The following is a 12,562-nucleotide window of genomic DNA, read 5'->3' on the forward strand; positions in this document are numbered from 1 at the left end:
TTGCAGTAGATTGTATTTCAAGAAAGAGAATTGGACCGGGGTCCACAGTTCACTAGAGGTGTCTCTCCCATAAGACAAACAGCATGTTGGGTGAACAAATTACAGTTGGGCAATTGACAAATAAAGAGAGCATGACCATGCACATACATATCATGATGAGTATAGTGAGATTTAATTGGGCATTACGACAAAGTACATAGACCGCCATCCAGCATGCATCTATGCCTAAAAAGTCCACCTTCAGGTTATCATCCGAACCCCCTCCAGTATTAAGTTGCTAACAACAGACAATTGCATTAAGTATTGCGCGTAATGTAACTAGTGACTACATCCTTGAACATAGCACCAATGTTTTATCCCTAGTGGCAACAGCACATCCATAACCTTAGAGGTTCTTGTCACCCCTCCAGATTCACGGAGACATGAACCCACTATCGAGCATAAATACTCCCTCTTGGAGTTACTAGCATCAACTTGGCCAGAGCATCTACTAATAACGGAGAGCATGCAAGATCATAAACAACACATAGACATAGCTTTGATAATCAACATAACAAGTATTCTCTATTCATCGGATCCCAACAAACGCAACATATAGAATTACAGATAGATGATCTTGATCATGTTAGGCAGCTCACAAGATCCGACAATGATAGCACAATGGGGAGAAGACAACCATCTAGCTACTGCTATGGACCCATAGTCCAGGGGTAGACTACTCACACATCACTCCGGAGGCGACCATGGCGGCGTAGAGTCCTCCGGGAGATGATTCTCCTCTCCGGCAGGGTGCCGGAGGCGATCTCCTGGATCCCCCGAGATGGGATCGGCGTTGGCGGCGTCTCTGGAAGGTTTTCCGTATCGTGGCTCTCGGTACTGGGGGTTTCGTCACGGAGGCTTTAAGTAGGCGGAAGGGTAGGTCAAGAGGCGGCACGAGGGGCCCAGACCATAGGCCGGCGCGGCCAGGGGGGGCCGCGCCGCCCTAGGGTTTGGCCACCTCGTGGCCCCACTTCGTTTCGTCTTCGGACTTCTGGAAGCTTCGTGGCAAAATAGGCCCCTGGGCGTTGATTTCGTCCAATTCCGAGAATATTTCCTTACTAGGATTTCTGAAACCAAAAACAGCAGAAACAAAGAATCGGCACTTCGGCATCTTGTTAATAGGTTAGTTCCAGAAAATGCACGAATATGACATAAAGTGTGCATAAAACATGTAGATAACATCAATAATGTGGCATGGAACATAAGAAATTATCGATACGTCGGAGACGTATCAACTCTCCAACACATACACCTTCAAGGTCAACGACAAGAAGTTCGAGTTGCGCCCGATGACTCCTAGCCAAATCATCGCGGATAATGCGAAGGCTTTAGCGAGGGCACAACTCCGCACCCACCATAGTGAGATGAGAGGAGAGGGAGCGACCCACCACAAAGATAGTGAGCGCCACAAGCCATATATGAGTGAGTCCAAGAGTGTCCTTCTAGCCACCAAGAGTGAGTGGAGAGAGCTCCAAGAGAACCCATCCACCATATTGCACTACGTGCTCATATGCAAGGGACCCTCGACGGCGACTAACGACTTAACCAACATTCCTCCGTCTTTGTTGTCTCTTTTGCAGGAATTTCAAGATGTCTTCCCCGACGAGCTCCCTCATGGACTACCACCACTCCGAGGCATAGAACACCGCATCGACCTCATACCCGGCGCTCCGCTCCCAAACCGTGCCGCCTACCGCACCAACCCCGAAGAGACCAAGGAGATCCAACGCCAAATTCAAGATCTCCTCGCCAAAGGGTACGTCCGCGAAAGCCTTAGCCCTTGTGCGGTTCCCGTGATTCTTGTGCCTAAACCGGATGAGACGCAACGGATGTGTATGGATTGTCGCCCCATCAATGCCATTACCATCCGTTACCGCCATCCCATTCCGCGTTTAGATGACATGCTTGATGAACTTAGTGGTGCCACGATTTTCTCTAAAATCGATTTGCGTAGTGGTTACCATCAAATCCGCATGGCTATTGGTGATGAATGGAAAACGACATTCAAGACCAAACTCGGTCTCTATGAATGGCTCATTATGCCTTTCGGTCTTTCCAATGCACCATCTACTTTCATGCGCCTCATGAATCACATCTTGCGTCCTCTCATTGGCAAGAGCGTGGTTGTCTACTTCGATGATATTCTTATTTAGAGCAAAAACCTCGAGGACCATGTGCAACATGTGAGAGAGGTCTTGTGCATCTTGCGTCATGAAAAGCTTTATGCTAACCTCCCCAAGTGCACCTTTGCTCAAAACAAATTGGTTTTCCTTGGCTTTGTGGTTTCCGCTAATGGGATTGAAGTTGATTCTTCCAAGGTGGAGGCCATCCACAATTGGCCTACTCCTACAAATGTTGGTCAAGTCCGAAGCTTCCATGGACTTGCCGGTTTCTATCGTCGCTTTGTGAAAGATTTTAGCACCATTGCTTGCCCTTTGAATGAGCTTACCAAAAAGAATGTTCCGTTTGTTTGGGGCAAGGCCCAACAAAATGCTTTTGATGAGTTGAAGAAACGCCTTACCGAAGCTCCCCTTCTTGTTCTTCCGAATTTTGCAAAATTTTTGAGATTGAGTGTGATGCAAGTGGGCTTGGTATTGGTGGTGTTCTTATGCAAGAGGGCAAACCCGTGGCATACTATAGCGAGAAGTTGGATGGCGCACGCCTCAACTATCCTATATATGACAAGGAGCTCTACGCTTTGGTTCGTGTTCTTGAAGTTTGGCAACACTATCTTTGGCCAAAAGAGTTTATCATTCATTCCGACCATGAGTCCTTGAAATATTTGAAAAGCCAACACAACTTGAACAAACGACATGCAAAATGGGTCGAGTTCATTGAGTCCTTCCCATATGTGATAAAATACAAGAAGGGCAAGGACAATGTTGTGGCGGATGCTCTTTCCCGCAAAAACACCCTTTTGCTAACTCGTTTGGATTTTCATGTTTTGGGACTTGAAGAGATCAAAGAACTCTATCCTTCCGATTCTTTCTTTGCTCCAATTTTTGAGAAGTGCTCCGTTGAGCGAGGAGTGGATGATTTCTATTTGCATGATGGCTACTTGTTCAAAGCTAACAAGATTTGCATTCCCGACTCTTCGCTTCGAAAATTGCTTTTGCAAGAGTCACATGGAGGTGGTCTTATGGGACACTTTGGTCGAGAAAAGACATATGCCATGCTCTCAACCCACTACTATTGGCCAAGAATGTACCGCGACGTCGAACGCCTTTGCCGCCGGTGCACCACATGCTTACAAGCTAAGTCTACCTCCAACCCTTATGGCCTTTACACTCCTTTGCCTATCCCACATGCACCATGGACCGATATTAGCATGGATTTTATTCTAGGATTGCCTCGTACTAAGCATGGTCATGATTCTATATTCGTGGTAGTGGATAGATTCTCTAAGATGGCTCATTTCATACCTTGCCATAAGAGCGACGATGCTTCACACATTGCTTCTTTGTTTTTCAGGGAAATTGTTCGCTTACATGGAGTACCGCAAAGCATTGTGTCGGATCGAGACGTCAAGTTCATGAGTTATCTTTGGAAGTCGCTCATGGCAAAGTTTGGAGTGAAGCTCTTATTCTCATCATCCTCGCACCCGCAAACGGACGGCCAAACGGAAGTGGTCAATCGAAGCCTCTCCACCCTCCTACGCATTCTCGTGAAGAAGAACTTGAAGTCATGGGAAGAATGTCTTCCACACGCGGAGTTTGCCTACAACCGCGCCAAGCACTCGACTACATCAAGGAGTCCCTTCATGGTCGTCTACGGGTTTGAGCCGCTCACGGCACTCGACATACTCCCGCTCCCCCTTCATGAGCGGATCAACATGGATTTCGACAAGCGCACCGCCGCCGTGAAGAAACTTCATGAAGAAACAAGAGCTACCATTCAAGAACATGTGCGTCGTCAAGCTACCCGCCTCAACGCCAAGAAGAAGGAACGCATATTTCAAGAAGGCGACCTCGTTTGGATCCACCTCCGGAAGGAAAGATTCCCTCATGAACGCAACTCGAAGCTCAAGCCAAGAGGAGATGGCCCCTTCAAGGTCCTCAAACGCATCAACAACAACGCTTACGTCATCGACATCCCCACCTCCAAGTACTTGGTGAGCAACACATTCAACGTTGCGGACTTATCGCCATATCATGGAGATGAGGAGGAACAAGAGTCGAGGACGACTCTCTCCCAAGGGGGGGGAGATGATGCGGGGTGGCCTTCGGTCACTCCCACACCAAGACCAACAAGTCCCCCAAGTGGACCAATGACGAGAGCCCGAGTTAAAGCTCTTCATGATGAGGTGAACTCGCTCCTTACCACCCTTGATCTCGGTACCCCTTTGGATGGATTACTACCTCATGCCGACGTGCTATGTGTCATTAGGTACAAGGAGCATCAAGATCACGGAGTGGAGGACACACCAGGGTCAAAGGGAGGAGAGGAGCAGCTGGACGCGAAGATGGACATGGAGCTGGACCGGAAGTCGCCCGAAGAGCACAACGAAGAGAAGTTGGTCGGCCGGTCCAGAACCCGGTCTGACCGGCCTCCTGACCGGGCCCCGGTCAGAACCCGGTCCGACCGGCCTCGACCGGGCCACCCGGTCACCAACCGGGTTTTGCGCTTGTGCCATCCGGGCGCTATCCAGGGGCCCGGAACCTCGTCCGGTCGTCGCCGGTCCCAGGCCCGGCTGCGGACCGGCCTGCCGGTCCCAGCCCGGTCGACCGGCCTCGACCGGCTGCACGACTTAAGTCGCCAAATCGGCCCGAACTTGTTTCCTTTGTACCTTTTCGGCCCGTGACGCCTTGTAAGACTATATAAGCACCCTAGACGCCCCTTTACCTCTTTAGACTTGTTTGAACTCAAACCTACCTTTGAGCTTAGTCTCCCTTGGGTATCATCCCTCTGTAATCAAGGCACCTTAGTTGTTGACTTTGATCTTGTTGAGTGAGATTCTAGTACAAGTTACTCTCTCTCCCTCACCAAGTTCTTCCTCTCCAACTCCAATCTCTCACCGGGAATTCTGCCGCGTGCCTCTTCCGGGTGATTCTATTGGCGTGGTCCATCGAGCCACGGAGGTAAGCATCGGGTGTATCGGGTTGGTGTGCATGCGTGATTCTCGGAGTTCCTCGTGTTCGTCGTGTTCTTCGTGTTCCTCGCGTTCTTCCATCTTCCCCCTTGGATTCGAAGTCAATCCGCGAGATCGGGCCACACACGGGGTCTTAGACCTCATCATGGACACTCTCAACATTGATCACATAACAGAATAACTAGATAAATGCTATACTCTACACTCTCTTGTTGGATGATGAACACCACTAATTGTGTAGGGCTCAAGAACCCTCAATGCCGGAGTTAACAAGCTCCACAATATTCGATATTCATATTTAAATAACCTTAGAGTGCATGATAGATCAACACAACTATACCAAGTACTAACATAGCATGCACACTGTCACCTTCATACTATGAAAGGAGGAATAGATCACATAAATACCATCATAGTAATAGTTAACTTCATAATCTACAAGAGATCATAATCATAAACTACGCCAAGTACTACATGATGCACACACTGTCACCATTACATCATGAAGGAGGAATAGAGTACTTTAATAACATCACTAGAGTAGCACATAGATGGATTGTGATACAAAACACATTGCAATCATAAAGGGATATAAATAAGCACTTCACTATGCTATTCATGACAGTGAATAAGTATTCTGTGAAATATAGCCTAAGAGACCCACACGGTGCACACACTGTCACCTTTACACACGTGGGACAGGGAGTCTCCGGAGATCACATAAGTAAAATCCACTTGAATAGCATAATGACATCGAGATTACAAGCATCATCATATGGATCTCAATCATGTAAGGCAACTCATGAGATCATTGTATTGAAGTACATAGGAGAGAGATTAACCACATAGCTACCGGTACAGCCCTTAGCCTCGATGGAGAACTACTCCCTCCTCATGGGAGACAACATCGTTGATGGAGATGGCGGTGGTGTCGATGGAGATGCCTTCCGGGGGCACTTCCCCGTCCCGACGGCGTGCCGGAACAGAGACTCCTGTCCCCCAGATCTTGGCTTCGCGATGGCGGCGGCTCTGGAAGGTTTCTCGTACCTTGGCTTTTCCGTCTCGAAGATTTAGGTCAGGGACCTTTAAATAGGCGAAGAGGCGGAGTCGGAGGGCTGACGAGGCGGTGACACACTAGGGGGGGGCGCCCCCCTGGGCCGCGCCACCCTGTCATCTGGTGGCCCTGTGGCCCCCCTCTGGTGGCTCTCGGGTGTTCTGGAAGCTTCGTCCAATTATAAGATGCTGGGCGTTGATTTCGTCCAATTCCGAGAATATTTCCTTACCAGGATTTCTGAAACCAAGAATAGCAGAAAACAGGAACTGGCACTTCGGCATCTCGTCAATATGTTAATTCCGGAAAACGCATAAAATCATCATAAAGTGTGAACAAAACATGTAGGTATTGTCATAAAACAAGCATGGAACATAAGAAATTATCGATACGTTGGAGACGTATCAATCATTATGGTTCCAGAAAAGGATTTGTGGTCCAGATAACGCCGAGATCAAGTAAGTTATAGTTAGAGAAGCTCATCAAACACAGTATTCAATCCATCCAGGAAGTACAAAGATGTACATGGACCTAAAAGAGATATTCTGGTGGAATAACATGAAGAGAGAAATTGCACAATATGTGGCGGAGTGCCATACTTGTCAAAGGGTGAAGGTAGAGCACCAAAGTCCAGCAAGACCATTACAACCTTTACCAATCCCAGAATGGAAGTGGGAAGAGATAGGAATGGATTTCATCACCGGACTACCCATGACCAATAAAAAGAAGGACATGATATGGGTAATTGTGGACCGGTTGATGAAGAGTGCACATTTCTTAGCCATAAACCAACATGACAAAGGAGAAAAACTCATAGATCTTTACATCAAAGAGATAGTAAGTAAACATGGAGTTCCCAAGAAAATAATGTCAGATCGAGGATCTGTGTTCACCTCAGCCTTTTGGAAGCAACTTCATGAAGCTTTAGGATCTAAATTGGACTTTAGCACTGCATATCATCCTCAGACAGGAGGACAAACGGAAAGGACAAACCAGATACTCGAGGATATGCTTAGGGCTTGTGCCCTAGATTTCGGAGGATCATGGGAGGAACACTTACCTTTAGCAGAGTTTTCTTACAACAACAGCTACCAAAGCAGCATCAAGATGGCACCGTTTGAAGCTCTGTACGGAAGGAAGTGTATGTCACCTATCTGTTGGTACGAGGCAGGTTCAAGCAAGGAGTTTGATCCAGATTATGTGAAGGAGAAGCAACAGATAATTGATGTGATAAGGGACAGACTCAAGATAGCTCAAAGCCGACAGAAGAGCTACGCAGACCAAAAGAGAAGGACATGGGAACCAAAAGTAGGAGACATGGTTTTATCTTAAGGTAAGTCCGATGAAAGGTCTCTAGAGATTTGGAGTGAAGGGGAAGCTTAGCCCTAGATACATCGAACCTTTCAAGATACTAAGTCAGAACCGAGGGGTAGCCTTTGAATTGGATCTACCGGGAAGATTAGCCCAGGTACACAATGTGTTTCATGTGTCGCAACTCAGAAAATGTCTAAAGACACCAGATGAACCAGTACCCATGACGAGTTAGATCTTCAGCCAGATCTGACTTATATTGAAAAGCCAGCAAAGATTCTCGAGGAGAACTGGAAACAACTCAGGAATAGAGCTATTAAGTATTGCAAGATACAATGCAGGGGCGGACCCAGGTTTAGCTAGCAGGTGTCACAGGACACCGGGTCAAACTTGCTTTCTTTGGTAAATTTTAACTATTTGCTGTGTGTGATACCCCTAAATCTAGGTAAAAATTATGAATAATGAAGAGAGTGACACCGGGTTCGTTTTCTTCTAGGTCCGCCCCTGATACAATGGAAGCATCATCCCGAGAGAGAGGCCACCTGGGAAAAAGAGGAAGATTTAAGGAAGTCATACCCAGAACTGTTCAGGTATTACAACCACAACTTCGGGACGAAGTTTTCTTTAAGGGGGAAAGGTTGTAATATCCCAGGTTTAGATACGATCGAGGAGTAGAAAGGGATGTGCATTGCATCGTAAAATCTGGGGAAATTTCGCGCTTTTATAAAAACTTGCATCTTAGGGGGGACAAGTTTCTCTCTCGACACCATATAGGATTAGGGTTTCGAGAGTGCGATAAACTTGGACCTATCTAAACTCAACTAGGGTTTTCGAGAAGAGAGGGGAACAATCTACCTCTCAACTTAAGTTGCATGTTTGAATTCAAACAAGATAGGTTTGAAGTTCAAATTCAAACTCAAATAGGTATATTATAATTCAATTAATAGATATTCCTTAAACAAGTGAATACCCAAGAATATAACAGAATAGAACATATATTAAAAGCTCATCAGGGAAAACTTGATCTTTATTGATTAACACACAAGATACATTGTCAATTTACATTATCCAAATTGAATTATAAATATTACAACACATTACAGAAATTAAATAAAGGAAAAAAGAAGATGAAAATTACAAAGATATGCAAATGGCTAAACTACTAACTAAATTCTTCAAGAATTCTTGATCAACACTTGATGAAGAGTTTCTTGAGCATCCATATGATCCCTGCAAGCAAAACATCAAAAAGGAACAAACATAATGCCAAGTGGCAATATCACTTGGCAGGTTAGTGTAAAAAAAGATGGAATAGAGAGGATAATCTCAACACTGCCGGGGAAACCAAGCCAAGGACCAAGTCCCAGCCTGTGAAGCACACATGTAGCTCACAGGGTGTGCTGCATGCTCAACAACACACACAGACCAGGGGAGAGTCACCAAAGTGACCTGGTGGAGTTGTCGACCAAGGAAGCAAGGTAAAGGGGGTATAAAACCTTTTCACAGACCAAACCCTAGTTGTTCATCGACAGCAGCTCCAAAGGGTAAGAACACAAGAACAGGAAGAACACAGAACCACCACAAAACCTTCATAAACAGTTCAGTTTCACCAGAACTGATCACTGTGCTCAAGCCACCATGGAGTAGATCAAGCACCAGCTAGCAAGGAGGAGCAGGGCAAGCATAGAAACCATCCAGAAGCAAAACCTCTACACCAACACCAATTTCTAGGAGTTGGAGTGAGGTATATCATGATCATGAACAAACCAGATGGTTTTGTTCACTATTTGCACAACCATGATCACACAGACACACAGAAAGGGTAGGAAACCCTGGTTGTATCATCACTTGGTTGCAAAACCATTTGGTGCCAGCAAACAAAAGAAAGGCTAGCATGAAAACAACCAAGGGAACACTGGTTGTGTCAACACAGTGACACAACCAGAGAAATCCAACAAGGATTTAATCCTATTTAGCCACCCAAAGTCACCAAGCACCTAACAGTTTAGCTACACCATCAGAATGGCAGAAATATAAGTTTTCTGCAAGCATTTGTCAACATCAAAGGCTTCTGGCAATCAAATATGATCAACCAGTAAGCAATTATCCATAAACAGCAAGCCACCTGAGGCGGGAGCTACCAAAACAACAAGGAATTGCTGTTGAGGTCACCTGAACCACAAAACCTTCCAAGCCATGCACACAGATCATTACCCATAGGGTTCAGAGTGAGCTGGGGTTCCCAACCAATGGTTGGCATCCCTCTAGCTTCAATTTATCAAGAAATAGGATCATCACTGACAAGCAATTCACCTCATTTATCTAGCTAATTAAATAAGGCTACACAGATAAATGAGACATATAAATAAACAGTGCACAAACACTTGCAAATGATCCAGAAGATCACTGCAAACATCATCAGATGCTTAAGCAAATAAAAGTATGCACCAACACAGGCCAGTGTGTCACACAGACACAAGGAGGAGCATCAGTGAGTCACAAGTCATAAGAAAGCAACCATCTCCAAGCATCTGATGATCATATGATCATCAGGGCTTGGCAGGGCATGCAAGAGCATGCTAGAACCAAGTCTAGCACTAATCCATGCACCATATATACTAAATAGCCACAGCTCATGATTAATTGCATCACATATAATCAAATAAATCATATATAATTGTATCCAGAAGCACACCATCAAGGGATGGAGCTGTCTAGCCAACAGCTATGCTCAATAGAGCATTTCCATGATTTACAACTCAATAAGCAACATACCAGGGGCACTGGTTCTTGCAGATTGCAAGGAGTACCACAGTAATCAAGCCAGGGGCCAAGAAGATGAACACACATGTTAGCCTAGCAGCAGTAGCAATAGCAGGAACAACCTGGTAGGCCATGAGCATCATAGGATGCTCATGGGCATGTATACATGAGCTACAACAGCAATAATGGCAAACACACAAGCATGAGCCAGAGAGAGGAGAGCACCAGTACAAGCACAACACTAGAGCTAGGTCATGGCACATAGAGCAGCAGCTAGCACACCATGGCAGCAATACATGTAGCACAACACAGAGCACATAGGCGCAGGAGCAGCAGCAGCAGCACAAAAACCTGGACGCCAAGGCATCCAGTGGACGAGGAGGAGGAAGAACAGACAAGAGAGAGAGTGGAGCACATACCAGGGCGAGCAGACAGCAGTCGTGGCCATGGCGGCCACGACGGCACATGCCGGGCGCACGGCAGCGCCAGGCCAGGCCAAGCCACGCCTCGACCAGCGCCGCAGCACCCAACACCACTACGGCGGGGCTCACGGCGGGGCTGTAGCGCCAGGAACGCCAGCGAGCAGCGAGATCGCCGCGGATCCCGTAACCCTAGCCACAGAGAGGGGGTCGGGGACGAGCGGGAGTCACACCACTTCAGATCTACGCGGAGGAGCATGACCGGCGTCGTGGTGCAGATCGATTGCGCCCCATGGCTAGAGCCAAGACCGCTGGAATCCGTCGGAATCGGCCGGCGACGGCGGAGGCGACGCGGGTCGCCAGAGAGAGAGGGGATTAGGGTTCATCGAGTCGACGCGGTGAAGAGGTAGAGTGAGCGACCGCACGGGTCGGTTGGACCCGAGTGGGTCTAACCCAACCCGTTGGGCTCCACTGACAGGTAGGCCCAGGGACAATTCTGTCTTTTCAAAAATTGCCCAATTAATTAAATCTTTCCATGAATTTTAGAAAAGTAAATGTAACTCTAAAAAAATAAATAAAAATATGAAAACCACTCAGCATAAATTTATCTATCATAATAAAATATGAAAAGGAATTTTTGAGACAAATGAGACTAAGTCATAATTTGATGAATATTATAATCACTAAAAATCACACCTCATATTTTTAATGATAAATAAGTCCATAAATTCTTGTGGACTTTAAAAACACCTTGACAACATTTCGAGGTGGTATTTTTCCCTAAACAGAGTATCCCTAAATCATTCTTAGTAAACACCTCTTACATGAAATAATAAAGCGTCGGGAAGGGGGGAACAAACCCTAAAAGCTGAATCATGCATAATTACTTCTTTAACCATTGCCCTTATCGGACAATGATGCTATCTTCAGGCAAGTTCATCGCTTGCTCATGTCATTTGAGTATTTTTATCAAATTACTTGCAAATACTATGTTATCACTCTTGCATAAAAAGCAAAACCACTATTTTCATAACTATGAATATGACTATGTGGTTGGCAATGGAACCATGGAATGTGTTGACATGGTGGAGGTTCCATTGCAATGGGTTTATATCAATCTAGGATTAAACAACAAATGTCGTCCAGTGATTCTTGTGCCGTAAAACCCGGACGGAGTAGTCAATTGTATTTCCACCTCTCGTACATCAACGAATGCGCTTACCGTAGACACCTGATCCCGAGGGACAAGCGGTGGGGTGGGGATCCCATTCTAATTCCCCACGGTAATGCGGTCTATGATGGGTTGCATCTACCGGTGAAGGAGTTTATGGTAGTTAGCCCAGAACTGTCGTCGTGGTCGGGGGCCATCCTTAATTGGTATAAGTACACCGGCGTGGACCCAGGGTCGGGGATTGCAACAAAGGGTGGGTGTGCGAGATAGCGGAGGAATATGATTGGCTAAGACCTTATACCGGGCCTCACACCAAAGGAAGTGTGGACGGGAAAGCTGCCCGGTTGGCACCATGGTTAAGACCTCTTATGGGTAAAGCAACACACCTCTGCAGAGTGTAATGAACCGTGACATGTCACTCCATGTTCCGGGTTTGGAACTGCGAACGCTGCCGGAAAGGAACTCCATGAAGTTCTAGTAAACCGGTGAAGGCTGACGGACATAGTTCTTCTAAATAAAAGCAACCTCTTGAAGAAATGATTATCAAAACCTGCATTGGTATTAGACTTTCTGGTCTAGTATCGTAGTTAGTGCATTAAACACCTCTTTCCTAATATGAACTTGTTGAGTACGCTCGTACTCATACCACTCTTAAATACCCTGCTTAGAATGCCTGAATCGTTTTGAGGAGGACAACGACAACCAGGAAGGAGCAGAAG

Source organism: Lolium perenne, chromosome 3 (genome assembly GCF_019359855.2).
Source record: "Lolium perenne isolate Kyuss_39 chromosome 3, Kyuss_2.0, whole genome shotgun sequence".
NCBI lineage: Eukaryota > Viridiplantae > Streptophyta > Magnoliopsida > Poales > Poaceae > Lolium > Lolium perenne.